Raw genomic sequence first — 14,351 nt, 5'->3', positions numbered from 1 at the left:
CATCTTGGAAAAATCTTACAAAAACGGGCAGATGTAATATTATTCGTATTTAATCGTGCAAATAAAAATGACTTCATAAGGATACTTTTCCAATTTTGCTTTTTCGGACATGTCGCGTGATAGCAAACAAATGATATATGTCCGTAAGCGTTAAATAATTGGATATTTCGGGCAGCTAATTATTTTTTGTGTCCCGATCAGTGGTGGATAGTGGTATTTTTCATTAGGGGTTCAGAAATTCAAGGGAAGATATTACATACCAAATTCATCAAATTGTACGGAGTTACCTCATTTTTAATTTTAACCCCCTTTTTCATACGTTGGTACACCAGAAAAAAATTACTGCAACAAACCAATAATTGCAACGGATTTTCAGTTGAAAACTGAAGACAATATCTGTTTTGATGGTAGATTTACAAATGCCATAAGCAAAAGGTTGCAGAAAAACAATAAAAAACAAATTCACTACTAACTACTATATCGCCCTTGAGGTGATTTTTCACAAAAACAGCGCTATACAAATTATACATTTATTTTTATTATTAAAGAGTAAAATTGAATTAAATTTAGTCCCAAGTCTAGTTACCGGCATCGGCGCGGGCGCAGGAATCAGCCAATCTCGGTGACACTCGTCAAATTCCAGAGGTCACATGGCATCAAATATTCGTCTATTGCGGCGCACAAAGATTGTCTTATTTTGACGTAGGTTATAGAATTTCACTGTCAGGAGGATTGTGTTGTTTGAAAGGGTGTTAAGTACTTAGAGTTGATTCTACAGGTTTTCCAATAAGAGGTGTTATTTTGAATAACCCGCAATTTGAGTAGATGTTACTTTTAAAGCTGTCATTTTTAACGTTTGACAAGTAAAAACTACGCCATTAATAAAAATGGAACGATACACGCCTCAACAACGCATTGAAATTATTAAAATTCACTTGAGTGAATCAAATGCAAATCATCTTAAGTGATGAGGCCCATTTCCACCGCGGTGGCTTCGTCAACAAGGAAAACTGTCGCATCTGGGGCTCGGTAAACCCAAGAGTTATTGTTGAAAAGCCTCTTTATCCTCAATGTGTGACTGTTTGGTGCGGTTTATGGTCCAGCAGAGTCATTGAAACTTATTTTTTGAAAATGATGCTGGAGCAACAGTTACGGTGAATGGATTGCGCTATCGAGATATGATTAATGTTTTTTTATGGCCGGAATTGGATGGTATTAATCTGGACAACGTTTACTTTCAACAAGACGGCGGTAGGTGCCACACAAGCAACGAAACAATTGATCTTTTACGATTGAATATCAAAATAACACCTCTTATTGGAAAACTCCGTATAATGTACAAGATTAAAATATCGGGTGGCTCTTCTACGGTATTTTTTGGTCGCGTTGATTTTAAACTTAAGTCTTGGATTATCAGCCAAGACAGATCTATGATCAATTTTTTTATAAAAACCCCTTTATAAGTATATACTCTAACTAGATACTAATTGACCTCTGTCATTTAATGTAATGAAATATTGTTATATATGTTATCTTAGGTTATACTGCTTATATCAACTTCCATTTATTGAAGTGAAACTTCTTTACGCGCGTTATGCATTTTCGAGGACCGGAGTAAAAAACCGACTCATGACCGTCACGAAAAACCGTGATCATTTCGCTTAAGGAGCCTAGCTAATATTATATACCTAGTTTAGGTCACTCTCCAAACTCAGCTTCGCGGTCTAGAGGCAGAACGCCCGACTACCGTCGTGAAGAACCGAGGTTCGATCCCCGCTTTAACTATTTTTTTTTTCTTTTTGTGATTTTTTTAATACGAGGAAAAGTGATAAAATGCTCTCGTGCTGCGACTTTTAGATATTTTGACTATATGATATTTTGGTCGAAATGTAGCTTACAAATCGAGCCGGTAGAGTCGCTCGGTATTTTGATTAATTATTTTTATTTTGAATCATTAAAATTACTAATCAAGGCCGATAACGCGACTAATTACCCCCGAAGACGTGCGTGACAAGTTTTTTTAGTAAAAAACACAGCCGTAAGTGAGTTTTTCAAAATTTAGAAATGTTTTTCAAATTCAGACTCCATACGGGTATGAGACTGTTAAAACACGATAGATCTTTTCCAAAACGGACAAATATACGGAAATATTTTGAAAAACGACAGATATGACTTCACGCTGCCGATATATCTTCGATTCGACCCTTTTTTTATTTAGTTACTTTTTTAAATAATTAGGTACATTTTTGTATGGCACATGAAATAAAATATATATATAAAATTAAAACAGATCATTGAAGTCCTCCTCACTAGGAGATCCTGTGCTGAGGGGGACTATATATGTTAGTATACGTTTTCAGCAACTAAGATGATGTTTTAAATATATTAGCTAGTTCTTCTTCCGATATTTCCTTAAGCCAAGATTTGATGTCCTTAATGTAGTTATTTTTCGTTTTCCTTTGTTTGATGTTGAGAGGAAGTTTATTATATAATTTAATTGCTAAAAATTCAGAGTTTCTTTGTCCAAAGGTAAAATTACATTTAGGAATATTTAGCATGTCTGTTTGCTTGGCTCTGGTTTTATGATCGTGAGAGGGGTTTGCCTCTGGTTTATTTTTTAAGTGATGAACTAGAATATTTTTAACATAGATTTTTTGTAAACTTGGAACATCAAACAGATTAAAATATCAGTAAGTGGCGTCCTTACGGGGAGCTTTAATATGGTCTTTATGATCCAATTTTGAGTTTTCTTTAGTAGTTTAATATGGTTTGATGATGCTGAGCCCCATCCTATTATTCCATATTCCAGTAGAGTGTGGCGTAGAGCATAATATACTCTCTTAAGGGCCAGCTTTCCGCGTAAAGAATTTAGATTTGGGCAACACCCACAAAATAAACAATATTTAGTGTTAAAAGAATCCGACAGAGGTGTCTGAATTCGTATTAGGAATAATTTTGGGGAATATTTAATAATTTAAATAACAAAATTAAATTACCGACATCTATTGCAATTTTAGAAAAACAGACCCATTTTTAGTTAGCACCGAGCAAATTAGAACGAAGTCGAAATGAAGATGGTTCTCAAAATATGGGTTTTATTACGGATTTAATTAATTAATTTTTTTTTTTTAATTTTACAAAAAACATTTACGAAAGTTATTTGTATAGGTATACAAATTACTTGACTTTACTAAAATACTATTATCACATTTATAAAAGTAATTTATAACTTTTATAAAATCAATAAATATATTTTTACATCAATAAGGTTTTTCTTATATGGTTATCTTTATAGGGTGTCCGGGGGTAAAGTGCTCAAACTTCAGGAGGTTATTCTAAATGCTAGAAGAAGTAAAAAAGAAATGGAAATTATTCGAATTTCCAAATTTTTTCCACAAAAATTTATTTTCCGTAGAAGAAATTGTTTTTTTTTTCTATACAAAAAATTATACTTTTTTACTCGAAAACTATCTTAAAACGTTGGAATTCCAAAAAAAGTTTTTTTATCTTTTTTACTTGTACTATCAATTAGAATCACCTCCCGAAGTTTGTGCACTTTACCCCCGACATCTTGTATAATATGCGCTATATAATATTTATACACGTGTAATATCTACTTTTGTACATTTATATAAATTATATACACGTTTACATTTTTATGCGCATCAAATTTATTATATTATAAAGATAGATAGAAGGATCCTTAGTGCTTCCTGAGGACTTACAAATCAGAAGAATTTTAGGTAATTATTTATTTATTCATTTAAACAATTCAATAATTATAAAGAGTTATAAAACATGTAAGCATCATAAAATTACATTCTAAAATATGAAAGGGGCTCTATTTATTTACATTTTTATGAAATTACTACTTTTAATAGTTTAAGCTTTCAGTGAACTTTCAATTTTATTTTTAACTTCTCTAAATATTATTTGTTTAAATTGTCAAATATAATTTAATCACAAACACAAGATTCACTCAAAATGAAGGATTGGTGGTTCCGAAATGTTCCCATAAATACGGTGAAAGAACCCTAAACTATAAACTTATTACCCTAAACATGCTTCGAGCGAAATGCGGATCTGGAAACCTTATCGTCAATCTGAGCAAAACATACCATGAACGTCAATATAGCAACAGCCTTTGTTCTGCTGCAGTTTCATTAAATGCCGAGAGATCCGTTTACAGTCTCCAAAAAGCAATACTGGGGCACAACCCTAGAAGCAAAGCTAAATGATTGGAATACAGAAAGATAAAAACACACCATTGTCAAAAATATCTTGGCCGTAAATGATTAAATAAAATTAGATTTATTCAGGAAGGCAAGCATTACGGTGATCGATGTTAAAAATCTAACATAGCCCTAGAATAACTCCAGTATCTTTAAGAAACCTTTCTCTTAAAGCTCAGAAAAAAACTTTCCATGACAGTTAGATATACCACTCTACAACAAGACCGCGTACGGTAAAACTGTAAAAAAAAATAAAGTAATAAATAACAAAATAAATATTTCACAACACAATAATTTCATCGAAAATCTTAAGTCCGTTTCACCTTTCTACATTTTCTATATTCTCCTTAAGAGTATAATCCTTAGATAATGCCTTTTCAGATTATTCGTGGAAGCTAGAAAAAAATAAAATCATTGATTATAACTGCACTTCAAGTGACCTTTTAAATAACAGTAAAGGGCTCAAATGATTTTATTATTACCTCCGTGCCTTTGCATCTTTACAAGACTTGGGCAAAACATTCTGTAGCGGAATATAGATTTCACATCTGAAACATAATTAAAAAGTTTATTGAAAATAGAACACCAAGGTACGGTTAATCAAAAAACGTACAATAAAGTTAATTCTGGGTAGAAATTGTACAGTTGACATTCAGGACAGGTTCACTCCCTCCTCCTCAAAAAAGACCCTCTATACAGCATTCTCAAAGATGACACAGGTTCTGAGAGAAATTATTTTCTTCAGGGCCTCCTTCCGACATAAAAAATAACATCACTGAACTAAATTATATTCTTGTATTATTGTAGAAAGCAATCACTTTGTGGTTTGACATATTTAATAAAATAAAATACTTTTTTGTTTTAAAACCACGATATTTATTAATTTAAGAACCGACCGGTTTCGCTTTACTTAAGCATCATCAGGGTACAAATTAATACTAAGAAGTACATAATGTGTGCATATATATAACAAAATATAGAGGGAGACAACATGATACAAATATATTATAGAGGGAGACAACATGATACAAATATAAGCAACACAAAGACCGTCATAAAATACATTAACATAAGTGCACAAGTAATGGAAAAACCGCTAGATAATTATTTAGACTAATGGGTTATACGAATAAATCGGGAGAAACAAAACATCAATAAAACCTCAATAATAACGGTTTTTCCGAATTCGCAAATCATTTGATCGATAAAGATCATACATTCTGTCATAGCACCGGTGCTAACATCTTACATAAAAACGGGCATGGTAACAGACTAAACAATTTAGAGGCACTAGAAATTAAAAAAGCTGTAAAAACCAAAAGTCAGATACTTAATAATCAATTAGACATATCAAGTAGTCCAATATTAAGTCTGTTTCGAATAAACCCATAAAAAATTCCCAGTTCTCCTTACCTCCTTACCACCTTGCCAGTTGATGTTTTGTTTCTCCCGATTTATTCGTATAACCCATTAGTCTACATAATTATCTAGCGGTTTTTCCATTACTTGTGCACTTATGTTAATGTATTTTATGACCGTCTTTGTGTTGCTTATATTTGTATCATGTTGTCTCCCTCTATATTTTGTTATACTACGTTTATTTCTACATTATGTACTTATTGTTTAGTATTAATTTGTACCCTGATGATGCTTAAGTAAAGCGAAACCGGTCGGTTCTTAAATTAATAAATATCGTGGTTTTAAAACAAAAAAGTATTTTATTTTATAAAATTATATTCCCCACAGTTTCAGAACTTTCAATAGCTTTTTTCGCTCGCACTTCATTATTTTTCTGGATTCCACGTTCGAGTATTGTTATTTGAAACAGATGGCCCATATATTATTATTACATATTATATTATATTTCGGACATCGTTGCATTGTGAATCATTAGAGCAGATCTTAGAGTAATATTACTCTAAGGAGCAGATGTAAAGTGACGTGTGTATTTGTGTACGTAGAAAGTTAATTCACAAATAAATCACGATCATATAGTATCCTCAACAAGCAAACTAAATTAATAAGAACTTGCCCCGTAATTTCTAATGTTTTGGAATTAGTTTTATTTCCCAAAGTACGTATTCTGAAAAAAATAAAATAATAAATTTTATAACTTTTTACTAAACAATACATAAATAAAAATAATAATTAATTTTTATAATAAATTATCGTTTATCGTATTCTGAAAAAAATAAAATAATAATTTTTATAACTTTTTACTACACAATACATAAATAAAAATATGAATTACAAATGTTTATAATAAATTAACGTTTATAATAAATATAAGCTTGTAAATCAAATATTGTACTTTTTTCTTCTCACCTATCATGCGTTGAACCCTTTGGAGATATATTGTTTTCTTTGGAATACGAGATGTCTTTCGCTTATTTCCCATCTTTGAAAAAACAATATTTATGAACTGATATACGCTTTAAATTATCTTTATAGGTTCAAATATTTGCACGTAATCGCAAGTCTGTATATCATAAAACGTTGAACGACACGTCTGCCCCCAAAGCCCTCGAGTTGGCGAATGAAATTTTGCAATGAAAGATAGGTTAATCTTCATGTCGGAGCGAGCGCGCTATAATAAATGTGATTTAAAAGCAATAAGCGTAAGCGACAGTTGTGAAAATATTTAATTAAACATGACTTATTAACAATACAGCAAAAAATTCTTTAAAAATTTCTTAAGTAGCATTTAAAGAAGCAATTTGAATTTTTTCATACCTGTAACTTGTAATATAACAGAAACAAATGTGTACATAATAATTTTTGGAGCATACTTTGCAATTTTTTTCTATCGAGGGAATTTTATGTAATTAACGTTTCGGCCCTACACATATTCAGATAATATCTTGAAAAATAGCATATATTTTTTTAAGAACTTAGAAACTTAAAGTGTTCAAGGGAAATATGATATAAATCGGTAGAATATCGGAATTCCGGCCCTTAAGATCTGTAGTTGACAAGATATTTCGTAATTTTTTGAAGAAATAGATGAGTTTTGTTAGCTTTTTTGAGGTTCCTTCGATGTGTGCATCCCAATGAAGTTTATCGTCAATTACGATCCCAAGATATTTAATTGTTTTAGTTTGGACTATATGCGGGCAAGAACATTGCGGATATTTGTTTAGACATTCATGTTATTTGAGTATATACTCATTCGTTGGTTGACCTCTTTTGGTTTTAGAGAAAGTTAGATAGTTAGTTTTACTCACATTTAATGTAAGGAAGTTTGCTTTTAACCAGTTTTGGAGTACAGTCAGACCTTGCTCGGCTTTTTTATGTGTGCTTGTCCAATTTTGTTCATAGAATATAATGACAGTGCTATCTGCAAAGCTCATTATGTCTCCTTCAATGGGAAGACTCATAAGGTCATTAATATAAATGAGAAATAGTATTGGACCCAATACGCTTCCTTGAGGGACACCGTACTTGATTGATAGAGTTTTGCTACTTTTATTACCAATTTGTACATACTGCTCTCTTCCAGTTAAGTAACTTTTAATAAGATTTAGAGTTGTTTGTGTTATTCCATTTTTTTTAATTTAAAAAATAGTATTTCATGGTCAATTGTATCAAAAGCTTTTTGAAGGTCAATAAAAACTGCCAAGCATTTTTTACCTTCATCCAGTTTTTTTATAATTGTATTTGTTACTTTAGCTATAGCATCACCAGTACCCAGGTTTTCCCTAAAACCGTATTGCGTAGTTGATAATATTTTATTTTCATCCAAAAATTTAACCATTTGTATATATATACCCTATATAAAGCGTTTACGAGACGTTATGTGATATTATTCATTTGCCGTGTTTGAAAACAAAAATTTGTCAAGTCAATTAAGAAGTATACTTTGTATACGCGGTTCTCGTTGCGCGAGATACCTCTCCTCGCGGTCTAGAGGCAGAGCGTTCGACACTCGTTATGCAGAACCCTGGTTCTAATCCCATATTTTTATAACTTTTAATTTTTTTTTATCACATGCTACTTATAAATATGTCAATAGACAGAAAAAAAGAGAGAACGAAATGAAAAGAGAGAGAAAAGAATTCTAAAAGTTTCACTTCCGTCGTGCGTAGGCTTGTCACACACTGTATTTTTTTATTTCATTATCTATTTTATCTTAAATTTTCCATATACATTTATAATACATGTATATATATAACTATAAGTGACCAGATCAGGTACGGGGGCTCCATCGAAGCCAGAGTAAAGTTGGCCTCTCAGAAGCTGGGCGTACTGTACAGGGCCCGCAGATACTTTAATAGTACACAACTGCTGACCCTGTACAAATCGCAAGTGCGCCCTACTGTCGAATTTGGCAGCCATCTCTGGTCCGGAGCCCCTAAATACCTGAAAAAAACCCTTGACTCTGTGCAAAAACGGGCGGTCCGTTTGATAGATTCCCAAATCTTAACAAACGGACTGCAATCTTTAGAGCACAGGCGTCAGGTAGGTATTCTGTCCTTGTTCTATCGGTATTACAATGGAAGATGCTCTGAGGAACTAGCGTCATTGATCCCTTCGGCACCGATGCGTAGTCGGGATACACGCCAAACGTGCGCCCAACATTTGTACACGGTTGAGATTTGTCACATGAGAACGGGTCGCTTCTACGATTCGTTATTAAGTTCAACAGCTCGGCTGTGGAACGAACTGCTGGCCTCTGTGTTTCCTCCCTCCTACAATATGGGACTCTTCAAGACCCATGTTCACTCCTTCCTCCCCACAAAAAGACCCTCCACATAGCATCCCCAAAGATGACATAGGCCCTGAGGGAAATTATCTTCTTCAGGGCCTCCTGTGTGGAGTTAATATAAAAAAAATAATATTGTTATCTCGGTAGGATAACCTACAGTTTCTTTTATATTTTTGCGGTTCAAAATGTATACATCTTTATAATTTATTTTTTGGTTAAAGTTATACATGTATAAAATAATATGTAAATACTCATGTGTGTATCCAATACGTCTGTCTCGACACAGGTATATCCTTGTGAGACAGATATCGAAAAACACCTGTAAAAAAAAAACTCGGAATTTTAACAGTGCGCTGTTTACAATGTACTAAATTTATTAATTTGCAAGTTTGTCTATCTTTTCAATGGGGATTCACTGCACAAACGCACTAGAGAGAAAACTGCCACTGGTCTGAATAGAATAAGCACAGAAGAACAGAGCCACATGCACATTTAGCTCGGGTTTGACCAACGGTCTTAAAAAATCACTTCGTAATGAAAGATACTACCAGTATATTTCTACACTACATTCACAATAAACAACTATTGTAACAATTATTTTACAAGCAATAATTATTCGCCTGAAATACTCATCCACATTGAAAAATCTCCTGATAAAAGATACATGACGCCAACGGGACTCGAACCCGTGTCCCTTCGATTTCCGGTCGACAGCTCTGACCACTGAGCTATGGCGGTTTATCTCTTACCCGCGAAATGATTCAATATATACTAGCGTTTCATTCAACTATTACTGCTTGTTACATTTTTTCAACTGAAAACAACCAACTTTATTTTATATGTGCTATGCATAAAAAACCTTGTCTTAAAACATTAGTTTACCAAAAAAATAATAATAACTATTGTAAGTTTTGTCACATTTTAGATTTCCTTTCCACCCACCATTTTCCTCAAAAAAAATCGTGATGAAGTGTTAAGCGCTTTGAAGCTCGTCGACTTGAAATTGTTTTGTATTGATGTTGATTCAAAGTAATTATTAAAGAGGCTGACGTGATTTTCAGAGAATTTGAGACGATGGTGTTCTTGCTTAGCCAAACATCTCGAAGTTTATTAGCTCGTTAAAATAAATGTTGTTGTTTCCAACTTTTCTTAGTAGCTTAACTGAATCATGACGTGGATTAATGCAAGAAAAACAGTAAATATTTTGATATTTTAGTTAAGAGTTTCTCAAAGTTTTATTTTCCTCGGAAAAATTTTTTTTTGTGATATTTATGTTTATCCGAGTACAGTTATAATAAGACCAACAAATGGTAAATTTGAAATATTAATAATCAATAATAACTAACTTATTTATTGTATTTCCTTAAGAGGACAAGCCAAAATATGTATATTCTTGGTATGTAATTCTAAGTCTTATATCATCACAAATATAGGGAAAAGGCATAAAATTTCTTGGACAACGGAGTCCAGAAATGGTCGCTTTAAGCGCAAAAAGCTTTTTTAGAATTTTGGAAGAATTTTATAAAAAGAAAAAGTAAATCAAGGTCACAAAACATAGTATAATCAACAAAACACTAGTTTTAAAAGTTGTTTCTTGTATGCTTTTTACAATTTGCGATCTAAAAATAAAGCATTATTAATTATTGAAGATAATATTAGCGATTTCTAAACGAAAATCTGAAACAGAAAAATCAGAAAAGAATATGGTCACATCTAGGACATATTGATCGTATCCTTTTCTGATTTTTCTGTTTCAGATTTTCGTTTAGAAATCGCTTATATTGTCTTCAATAATTAAATATTACAATTTGAGGTTTTACTCAATAATGTTATTCCAAAAAATAAACATTATTAAGTAGTTTATGCTAAGAGTTGTTTTTTTTATATTTCTATAAAGTTTTTAACAAAAAATAAATTCTGCATAAACGAAACGATCGGAAAACCTTCAATTTATCCAAAACATATTTTTTGTGTTCATAATGTAAGCGGATTCGTCGTAAAGATTAATCAAAAATTGTGATTCCACTGATAGCCTCGCCTTAATGGCGTGCTTCCTTTTCCCATTCAATTTAAAACATTTTTGTGAAAAGGCAAAACACAAAGTATGATTTCAGTACAATTCAATAGGGTATTTTGACTGTGTTTTTTTTAATTTACAAAAAAAATACAATGATGGAGGTATTTTTATGTCGTTTTATGTCGTTATTGAAAATCTTATTCATATGTTATGAATAAGATTTTCAATAACGATTAAAAATGTGCCATTTTCGATTGGCGGCCAAAACGACATATTCGTTTTCATTCGTGAATTCGGCGGCGTTGAAGTCATGCCGGGCGATGTTGCCGACAGCAGTCTTACCAGCCATTGGCGTTTTCTATGACATATTGACATTGTAGCCAGTTGGAACAGTTTCGAAATGTGCGGTTTTGGATTGTTTTTGAAATCAATTACTATGAATGAAAATATTTAAATTACATATTTTAGTAAGATAATCGTAAACACAAAAATAAACTTTAAATTTTCCACACATTCCTAACAGTATTCACACTTGGTGAAAATACCGAATTAATTATTTATAAAATACCTATGATGTAAATATTATATGTACTTATGCTCTCTACGGGATGTGTGAGATTGCACTCACCTCCCCACAACCTGGAATAAAAAATAATAATAATTATTATTAATTATAGAAATACATATTTTTTTTAATTTGAAAATGTAGAACAATTTGAACCAAAAAAGTGGTACCGTACGTTTGGTTCAGACTCGATGTAGCCAGTAGAATTAAGGCATTCTCATTTAAGGAATGTTTAAGGCTAAAGGAAGAGGAAAGGGAAAGAGAAAAATAAGTATCTTCGTTGTCATTCAGATCTGGTCTGGTCACCTGACTTGAGTTGACAAGACTTGCCATTCTAGGCATTGGTGAATGGTATCCATAATTTGTGAAGTGTTGATTAAGGAAAATCAAATCATTGTTAATGAGTCTACGGGAAGGGATATTGAAGGGATATTTGCAACAAAGCAATTGGAACAAAGTAGGTGAGTCAATCATCCTGTTTATTTTTGAAAATTCAGACGAGATTAAACTCTTTCCTACGTTTTTCTAAAGGAGAAATATTAAATTTTGCTTCACGTTTATGATTCAAGTAATCACATCTTTCTAGCGCCAACCTTCAAGGAATTCCACTTAAGAAACGAACCTGTACGGTGTCACGTAACGAATCGGACACGTTCAAAACTCCCGCGAATTCAAATTAGTCAGCGGTGAGTTGTTACCATTGTCGCTGTGCGCGCGCGCCTGCCTTGTGCACGGCCAAGTTGGTAAAACTGCTCTACGCTCGACACGCCGGCCATTCAAATCACCAACCGCCCACACTCACAATCTAGCCTTGGCCCTGTCAACATGTCTGTTTTGCTATCAACCAGGACGCCATGATTGCGCGCCTAAATTAACGGCCGCTTTGTACAAGTATTTTCGAAGCCTGTACCTAATTGCTGTGCCTACTCACCATGGAGAAATGTACGCGTAATAGCGCGTACAGTACGGAAGATAACCCTCCTTTTGTGGTTCAACATGTACGCGAAACCTACTACAAATTCATGTAAGCGGATTAACTATCTTTACCTTTTATGTGCCTTTTGTGACTTGAATTATGCCTACACACACGCTTGCCAGCCAGAACCTAAATTATCAAGAGAGATTGTTCCTAACGAAACGCTAGGAATATTTAGGATGTAAATGACCCATCTCATTTGTGTATCTGTTTGTAATTGTGCTTTGTGAATATACTATCATACCCCATTAATGCGTTTCCTTTGACGAACTCGAAGTGGTTTGTTTGGCAATCAGTTACCCGTGTAAAAGCCGTAGCTGACCTGACGCCTGATGATCATGATCTCAACCTCTACCACCTGAGCTAACGCCGATATGTACTAAGGCACCCTTTTTGCAATGGACCTCTCACAGGGAAATTGCGCCCCTTACACTGTCGCCTAACATAGGGCAAATTTTTTTTTGTCATCCCTTCATAAGCCAACAATAGACTACCTCGTGTTCGTCAATTGAAATTCTACTCATGTACATTATTCTTGTAACAACATGTGATTTCCTTAGCAAATGTCCACAAACCGTTTTTTTTGGCGCGCTCGCAAAAAACTGGGTTCACAAAATGGTGGCCACGCGTGCTCACACCTTGCCGCGTATCGTGAACACTCACGACAACTACAAACAAACACAACAGAGTTGTTTTTGTTTCTCAACAAGCAATAAACATCACGAATTCGTGTGTGTTTATTTTTTTTCAACGCCCATTTCAAAACCGTAATGTCTCCTTTCACATAGCGAACATTACCAACAAATCACCTTCCTTCAACTAGTGTAAATAAAAACACGGGATTGTCTCAACACTAATTATACATTTATTCCTAATAAATTATAGGTACAACTGTTTTTTCCTCTAGTGTGCAAATACGAGTGTTAACCTTCCAAGTGCCTTCGACGAGTGTTAACCTTCCAAGTGCCTTCGACAAGTTTTAACCTTACAACAAGTGACGTGAAAAGTGAAATTAAATTCATTCCTTTTCTTCAACATCCTCAATTTCAAATCAGTAAATCTGTGGTCAATTTTTTCTCAACAAGTGAAAGTGACTAGTGAAACTAAAAAACACAGTTTTACAAAGCAAAGTCCTGGCCAATTTTTCTTCTCAACAAGTGAAAGTGACTAGTGAAACTAAAAAACACAGTTTTACAAAGCAAAGTTCTGGCCAATTTTTCTTCTCAACAAGTGAAAGTGACTAGTGAAACTAAAAAACACAGTTTTACAAAGCAAAGTCCTGGCCAAATTTTCAAAATTTCAAAACACTTCAAAAATTCCGGAACACAATCATCTTCCTTTTTCAAACATCAAGCAAACCTTCAAAATGGACTCACCCACTGTACCTACAGAAATTACATTTGGTGTAATCACCAACATTTTCCAATCAAAAAGAGAAATATTACTACAAGCTCTTCGTAAAAGGGACTTGTCGCCAACTGACAAATCAAGGAAGTCGCTTATAAATTACGCCTTGTACTTCAACAAGAAATACATCAGGAATTTACGTTTTAATTACCCCGAACCAGAGGAAGCAAAAATAAGTACACCAGTACCACCTGAGTCAAAAAACATACCAGCACCGGTCATTCCACAAAATAAAAGTAACGACCTATCATCCTGGAAAATTAAATTCAACGGTCGCACCGATGTGGAAAATTTTATTGACAGAATAGAAGAAACTGCCCAAGTCAGAGGAATTCCCATAGAGATCCTACATCGCAACTTTATTGATCTCATTGCACCCGAATTGCTCTCGTGGCATAAATCACAGAAAAAGGGCAGATTCTTGGCCCAAACTAAAATCAGCCCTCATC

The 14,351-nt window shown here is 33.4% G+C and overlaps 1 protein-coding gene and 1 long non-coding RNA gene across 2 annotated transcripts in view; both read right to left on the bottom strand.

The window, feature by feature from the left end:
• The window catches only part of Nmdar2 (glutamate ionotropic receptor NMDA type subunit 2), a 415,630-nt gene that overhangs the window by 331,722 nt on the left and 69,557 nt on the right, over positions 1-14,351 (bottom strand). The gene's annotated exons all lie outside the window — the stretch shown is intronic.
• On the bottom strand, positions 3,894-4,762 carry LOC149422641 (uncharacterized). Its single transcript, XR_016302434.1, has 3 exons — positions 4,715-4,762; positions 4,556-4,627; positions 3,894-4,471 (listed from the first exon to the last, which is right to left on the bottom strand). It is a non-coding gene; the product is annotated as an uncharacterized LOC149422641 (long non-coding RNA).

The sequence above is a fragment of the Hesperophylax consimilis genome, chromosome 7, assembly GCF_061612785.1.
Source record: "Hesperophylax consimilis isolate HC1 chromosome 7, BYU_Hcon_1.0, whole genome shotgun sequence".
NCBI classification, from domain to species: domain Eukaryota; kingdom Metazoa; phylum Arthropoda; class Insecta; order Trichoptera; family Limnephilidae; genus Hesperophylax; species Hesperophylax consimilis.
The sequence above is the reverse complement of the archived record's forward strand: the minus strand, read 5'-3'. Positions and strand labels throughout refer to the sequence as shown.